This window comes from Amphiprion ocellaris, chromosome 5, assembly GCF_022539595.1.
Source record: "Amphiprion ocellaris isolate individual 3 ecotype Okinawa chromosome 5, ASM2253959v1, whole genome shotgun sequence".
In the NCBI taxonomy this organism is placed as follows: domain Eukaryota; kingdom Metazoa; phylum Chordata; class Actinopteri; family Pomacentridae; genus Amphiprion; species Amphiprion ocellaris.
The window spans coordinates 4,780,167-4,788,419 of record NC_072770.1 but is presented as its reverse complement, the minus strand read 5'-3'; positions in this window follow the sequence as shown (position 1 = coordinate 4,788,419).

Below are 8,253 nucleotides of genomic sequence, written 5' to 3'. Positions count from 1 at the left end.
ATCTCCTCTCTGGGATGCTCTTCCTCCTCTCTTCTTTTAGGCTGGGAAAAGCTGCTGGTGGTTCCCTTCCTCTTCATTCTTTACTGTCTCCTACAAGAATCACACTGACTGAACTATGTTTTATCCTTTGATAATTTTCATTATTAACTATGATACAATCTGATGTGGACAATTTAAACATTTAAAGAGATACTTAACATGTAAATGTTTTTTCAGCTGTAAACTAAATGATATGACTGTACTATGATGAAACACATCAATGTTGGTGTTATTATGACCTTGACACCAAAATTATAAAAAACAGCATTAAACAAGCAGGATGTAGTTTTCAAACAGTGCATGAAAACCTGGTGTAACTGGGGGTTTGGATACACTTTAATGTCATGTAAAGTTAGGGTTGCCACCCGTCCCTTAAAATACGGAATCGTCCTTTATTTGACAATAAATTGTTGCGTCCCATATTGAATCAATACGGGACGCAAATTGTTCCGTATTTTCATAAATGTCCCGTACACGTCTGTCACACACTCATCAAACCATATAATGAACAAAATAAAACACAGGAAATATTAAGGGGAGCCAAATTCATCTTCCTTAGACCTGTGTAGCGAGGACCCGATGCGAGGTCCAGCGGATAGACCTCAGACTTCTCTGTGTACCCGGTCCTATGGTCCTGTCTCTGGTTGCCAGGTTACAGACGCTGCTGCACCTGTGTGTTTAAAAATGTCTACACCCAAAACTCCACCACGTCCAAAGAAGCAAAAACGTTTGCAAAAGTACTGACGTGTGTGGGAAGAGTCGAACCCCTCGCAATATATACAGGGCAAACTATGTTTTCTGTTGCACATGGACAGGCTGAGGCATCATGCATCAGGGGACCGACATGTAAGAAACATGAGAACAGAGAGAACCCAACCAGCAGGTCACAGTTTATCATCTCCTGAAGTCTATATGGTGAGAGACATCAGTATATGGTTGTGAATTTACCAGAGGATGCTTATAATCATGCTGATGTGGTCGTAGACTCTACAGCATTTTAGTGACTCAATAAACGTCTAAGTTGTTTATTATTATTTTAAAAGCTTTTTAGTTTTTAATAAACATTTATTTAATAGCCTGTATGTGATCAATAAATGGGCTTTCCCTATCTAAAGAAAAAATCACTCAGAACTCTGATAAGTTAGCAGTACTAAATAAATCAATAAATACATGCATACACGCATAAAGAAGTTAATACATTCATTGTGTTAAGATAAGATTTAGATGGGAAAAAATGTCTGTAGAGATTTCTTTGTCCAGTTCTCTGCATTCAGTTGTTTGTTTTTGCAGAATCCAGTATTGCACAATGGTTGGTCATTTCATTTTATTAGTCTGGTTTCACTGTTTAAAATGCGGCCACTTCTTTTCAGACAGAACCTGTGATCATAAAACAATACAAAATTTTTAGTTCCGTGTTAATAAAGCACTTAAAGCTTTAAGTACGGCTAAATGCTTTTTTCAAAATTAAATATACCACTCATTGGATGGTAGTGGCCCCGAATTTAGTAAAGTTGGAAAGATATTCACAGATTCAGACTTCCAACATTAATAACTCATTAGATATACTTTGTCAAAACATGAATAATGCCTCTTTCCCATCGTTGTAAGGTAGACAATGTGCTACAAGCCCAGTTTTATCTAAAGTAGCTGTTTTTCAAGCTGCAGAAATAACATTGGTGTCTATGTCCAGCAGGCTGTGAACAGGTACCGTCTGCAAATTGCAAAATCGCTGCAACAGCAAAGAGAGACACAAATATTCAATAACTTCACTCTTATACACTGTAGTGTCACCAAAATCACTGCAGCCATCAACTGGCTCCTGTTGACACCAGTGTTATTCCTTTAACTTGAAAGACAGCTACTGTTGATCAAACTGGGCTTGTAGCACGTTGTCCACCTTACAACAATTTGAAAGAGGCATCATTTGTGTTTTGACAAAGTATATTTAATGAGTTATTGATGCTGGAAGTCTGAATCTGTGAATATCCTTCCAAATTTACTGAACTGTGGCCCCGAGGAGCCGTGGTGGGCATCCTTTATTTTCATTTCTGAAAGGTGGCAACACTATGTAAAATCTTAGTGAATGTGTGATTTCTTTTGACTTACAGTCTGTTGTCAGAACCACAGGTTGTAATTATCAAAAAAAGAGAAAAACTTCCACAGACGATCCCCCACCATCCTTCTGTGGCTGTTCTCTAACATTAGCTAGCTACAGAAGTAAAAATTAGCAAGGCCCAGGCTCACTGGAAACTGTGGCTCGTCTCGCAAGCAAACACTTTATGTGAATTTCGACACTATTAGCATTTAATACATTGTGAACAGTTATATTAGCATGTAGTCTAACCCAGTCTAACTAGTGTCTTACTGCCAGACTGAAGTCCAGCTGTCATCCACGAGTGAGGTCTAAGAGCAGTCCCCTCAGGGGGTCGTGTCGCCTCGTATCTGTAGCAGCATAGACTGTACAGGACGTGACGTCAACATGGTGCATTCAAAAGAACTCGGACATCGGATTTCACTCGTTATTCGTCTTTCCCGGACTTTCGCTCTTTACGGCGGGCCACAACCTTTCATATACATATTTTTGAATTAGATCGTTCAGAACTGGGGTGGCAACTGGAGTGGCAAGGCATCTTCTAGGGGTGGCAGTTGCCACCCTATGCCACCCCAGTAGATCCACCCCTGACAATGGGCTTGTAACAAAGGATCTTAGGAAAATGCAACTCTTAGAAGAATGCAACTGGATTTAAGAATTATTTAAGAACTACAACAGCGCGAATAGTTTCTTCTTGATAACTGTGAACTTTGACTCTTAGTGTTTTTATTTCGGCACACTTTTGCAATGCAAACCTGCCAAAGTTCTTCTTGTCTCTGCGTTCCTGAATCAACTCATCCAGCAGATCATCACAGCTACACATCCTGCAGCGGCATCCCTCTCACTACTACAAAGGCTACACAAGTATCACTTTCCTTCTGCTAAACGGGTGAATTTACAAATTACAGCTGGACAGACAATTCCAATTCCAAAATCTGAATTCATCACCTTTTCTACCAACTGCTTCCAGTGACGATCACAGTTCATTAGTTTCTTTATCTGCATTTATTTCATTCATTTATTCACTGTCTGTTGTTGTCATGTCATTGTTGTTTATTGTTTGTAGTATTAGTTAATAAATGTTTGTGTATAATTATCATCGGTTCTACCGTGTATGTCCTTGTTTTGGGAATTGGAGGTCAATGAAATCAGAGTTTATGACTTTCAGAATGAGACTGATGAACTTTTGTCAAAGTCTCTTTGAGACTTAGCTTAAATTGATCATTTCCTCAGGCAAGCTGAGGATGGTGCCCCTAAATTAACGAGTGCAATTTTAATCATAAAGTGTAGTTTCTACACGTTCTGCTACAATATCCAGCACACTATGCTGAAAGGGTTTACCTCCTACAAGATGCGTCATTTTCTGTTTAAACTGGAAGTCACTTGATTGACCCAATCACTTGTGGAGTACCTCAAGTGTTTATCTGCACACGTGTCATATTTTCATTGTTGCATCCCTCCCTTTATGCTCCATTTTCCACAAACACAATGTCTCCTTCCATTGTTGCTAATAACACAGAAATATATTTGCCTTGGAATCCCTGTGACTCCACCTCTCCATCACTTCTATCCTAAACTGTCTCCAAGAAGTGAAGTGCTAAATGGGTAAGCCTCTGACAGCAAGCTTTCAAGGTCATGAGATGGTTCTTGGTGTCATCCTTGACTAAGAGTCCTAATTGGTAAAAAATAATGAAAAGCATTACATCTCTACTAGCATTCCTACCCCAAATACTTGTTAAATACAGAATCTATTATCAGTTTTTTTATTTGTTTAAAAACCATGTTTGGCTTGGCACCCAGGTATATTTCAGGACTTCTCCATCCCTACTCTGTCTCTAGGCCTCTGAGATCCTCAGACCAGCTGCTTCACATGGAGGCTAGTAGGCAAGAGAGATTGTTTTGTAATTTTCTTACTCCACCGAGGAACGTGGCGGAGTTACGTGATGATTGGTGTTGATTTGTCTGTCTGTTAGCAACATTACTCAAAAACAGATTAACATGAAATTTTCAGGGAAGGCCAGAAATGACACAAGGACCAATTGATTAGATTTTGGCAGTGATGCGGCTTACAGTCTGGATCCACGATTTCTGTATCATTGATAACAGCACGTAATCACTGTAACTATGACAACAAGTGAAGGCTACGTCAGCTGCCTGCTGACGATCACGATTGTGATCCTACTACAAATCGACCGCTGCGGACTTACCGGGACTTATCCATCGCAAATAATACACAGAAGTAGCAGCCTTGGCAGAGTACTGCACTCTCTGAGTGCTTTTCTAGTTTCATTTAAATGTTCCTTCTGTTACGGGGGGGAGCTGGGGAACCCAAGCGCAGACTCACAGAAACTGACAGACGAATGAATAACTGAAAGAGATTTATTTCACAAAATAACTAATCAATACAGGAACACAGAACTGAACTGGGGGGGAGAACCAAATCAAAACTACTAAACTCTAACAACAAACTCTATGACTATAAAAACGGAAATCTACAAACTGAACCGACTAAACAAAACTAAGCTAAAGAGGGATACTCACAAAATGGGGAAACTGATAACCGAGGGGAAAACAGACTAAACTAAACCACTAACAAACACTATGAATTTGAGAACAGAAGATCACGAAACTAGAACAAACAAAACTAAGCGAAGGAGGGATACTCACAAAAATGGGGGAACTGAACAGAAGGGGTAGGGAAGCAGGCTCGGGGAATCTGGGGTGAACGGAAATGAGACTGGAGCTACTGGCTGGGGACAAAACAGGGCTAGCGAGAATCCAAAAGAACTGCTGAGTCCAAATGAGGGAAATCCAGAGGAGGGGAAAAAGAGTCCAAAAACAGAGTGCAAAACAGAGTGCGAAAACAGAGTCCAAAAACAGAGGGCATGTGGGTCGATGATCCGGCAGGGAGTGAATGAACGGGCAGAGCTTAAATAGGTGGAGGTGAGGTGGAGAACAGGTGAATGGTGTGAACTGATTGCTGCAGCTGGAACTCATTGAAGCAATCAGCAAGACAGAATGCAGGCAGGTGAAGCAGGTGAAGCAGGAGGGTGAGAGACAGGGAGAGAGAGAGACACATGAGGGAGAAGTGACAGACAGACAGAGGGAGCCAAAGAGAGACAGGTCAACACAGAAACAAATCATGACAGGGGAGAAAGGAGGAAAAAGAGGAAAAAGGGAAAGAAGGGCAGGGGCTAGAGCCGGATCCTAACAGTACCCCCCCCTCTACGTGCGCCTCCTGGCGCACGAAAAACCGAACAAGGAGCTGGTCACTGAAGAGGAGGGGGTCCAGAAACAAAATCCAAGAAGCACAGGGCGGGCGGAGGGGGTCTGGACGGAGGGACAGAAACAAAAATCCAAGAGGAGTCGGGTGGGTGGAGGGGGAACAGGACGGAGGGACAGAGACGGAAGTCCAAGAGGAGTTGGGTGGGCGGAGGGGGTCAGGACGGAGGGACAAAACAAAGTGTCCAGATCAGTCTGGGGCAGCACTGAGGCTGCAAAACAAAGTTCAAAAACAAAAACAGACCAGAGAATAGTTCAAAGGCTGGTCAAACACAAAACAAAAAATTCAAAGGCTGAAGGACGGCCCGGGTGCTGGACGGGCAGACGAGGCCGTTCTGGAGGACAGGCCGGGTGCTGGACGGGCAGACGAGGCTGTTCTGGAGGACGGCCTGGGTGCTGGGCGGGCAGACGAGGCCGTTCCGGAGGCCGGCGACGGAGGCGGCGAAGCCGCTCTGGAGGCCGGCGACGGAGGCGGCGAAGCCGCTCTGGAGGACCGGCGACGGAGGCGGCGAAGCCGCTCGGGAGGCCGGCGACGGAGGCGGCGAAGCCGCTCGGGAGGCCGGCGACGGAGGCGGCGAAGCCGCTCGGGAGGCCGGCGACGGAGGCGGCGAAGCCGCTCGGGAGGCCGGCGACGGAGGCGGCGAAGCCGCTCGGGAGGCCGGAGGCGGCGAAGCCGCTCGGGTGGCCGGCGACGGAGGCGGCGAAGCCGCTCGGGAGGCCGGCGACGGAGGCGGCGAAGCCGCTCTGGAGGCCGGCGACGGAGGCGACGGAGCCGCTCTGGAGGCCGGCGACGGAGCCACTCTGGAGGCCGGCGACGGAGGCGGCGAAGCCGCTCGGGAGGCCGGCGACGGAGGCGGCGAAGCCGCTCTGGAGGCCGGCGACGGAGGCGACGGAGCCGCTCTGGAGGCCGGCGACGGAGCCACTCTGGAGGCCGGCGACGGAGCCACTCTGGAGGCCGGCGACGGAGGACACGGAACCACTCTGGAGGCCGGCCACGGAGCCACTCTGGAGGCCGGCGACGGAGCCACTCTGGAGGCCGACGGCGGAGCCACTCTGGAGGCCGACGGCGGAGCCACTCTGGAGGCCGACGGCGGAGCCACTCTGGAGGCCGGCGGCGGAGGACACGGAACCACTCTGGAGACCGGCGATGAAACCACTCTGTAATCCGGCGACAGAGGAGGCGAAACCACTCTGGAGACCGGCGACGAAGGACACGGAACCACTCTGGAGGCCGGCAACGAAACCACTCTGGAGGCCGACGACGGAGGAGGCGGAACCCCTCGGGAGGCCAGCGGCGGACGAGACGGGGACCCTCGGGAGGCCGGCAGCGGCGGACGAGACGGGGACCCTCGGGAGGCCGGCAGCGGCGGACGAGACGGGGACCCTCGGGAGGCCGGCAGCGGCGGACGAGACGGGGACCCTCGGGAGGCCGGCAGCGGCGGACGAGACGGGGACCCTCGGGAGGCAGGCAGCGGCGGACGAGACGGGGACCCTCGGGAGGCCGGCAGCGGCGGACGAGACGGGGACCCTCGGGAGGCCGGCAGCGGCGGACAAGACGAAGGCGGAACCCCTCTGGAGGCCGGGCTGGGGACCGACGAAGGCGGGACCCCTCTGGAGGCCGGGCTGGGGACCGACGAAGGCGGGACCCCTCTGGAGGCCGGGCTGGGGACCGACGAAGGCGGGACCCCTCTGGAGGCCGGGCTGGGGACCGACGAAGGCGGGACCCCTCTGGAGACTTGGGAGCGGGGGTGGCCACTGCAGACGGAGACTCAGAAGCAGGAGGTTTGTCAGTGGACACAGGCACAGTCTTTTGGCCGGAGGATTGGTCAGCAGACTGAGGCTGAACAGTCTCTTGACTGGAGGATCCGTTGGCTGACAAGGGCTCAACAGTCTCTCGGCCAGGGGATTGGTCAGCTGACCCGGGCTCAACAGTCTCTCGGCCAGGGAATTGGTCAGCTGACCCGGACTCTAAAGTCTCTCGGCCAGGGGATTGGTCAGCTGACCCGGGCTCAACAGTCTCTCGGCCAGGGGATTGGTCAGCTGACCCGGGCTCTACAGTCTCTCGGCCAGGGGATTGGTCAGCTGACCCGGGCTCTACAGTCTCCCGGCCAGGGGATTGGTCAGCTGACCCGGGCTGTTTTGAGGCGGAGACGGCGTCGACAGCGTCGACCCACTCGGGAACTGAGGCGGAGGCGGCGTCGACAGCGTCGACCCGCTCGGGAACTGAGGCGGCGTCGACAGCGTCGACCCGCTCGGGAACTGAGGCGGCGTCGACAGCGTCGACCCGCTCGGGAACTGAGGCGGCGTCGACAGCGTCGACCCGCTCGGGAACTGAGGCGGCGTCGACAGCGTCGACCCGCTCGGGAACTGAGGCGGCGTCGACAGCGTCGACCCGCTCGGGAACTGAGGCGGCGTCGACAGCGTCGACCCGCTCGGGAACTGAGGCGGAGGCGGCGTCGACAGCGTCGACCCGCTCGGAGATGGAGGCGAGTGAGGCGGCGTCGACCCGCTCGGAGACGGAGGTGAGTGAGGCGGCGTCGACCCGCTCGGGAACTGAGGCGGCGTCGACAGCGTCGACCCGCTCGGAGACGGAAGCGAGTGAGGCGGCATCGACCCGCTCGGGAACTGAGGCGGCGTCGACAGCGTCGACCCGCTCGGGAACTGAGGCGGCGTCGACAGCGTCGACCCGCTCGGGAACTGAGGCGGCGTCGACAGCGTCGACCCGCTCGGGAACTGAGGCGGCGTCGACAGCGTCGACCCGCTCGGGAACTGAGGCGGCGTCGACAGCGTCGACCCGCTCGGGAACTGAGGCGGCGTCGACAGCGTCGACCCGCTCGGGA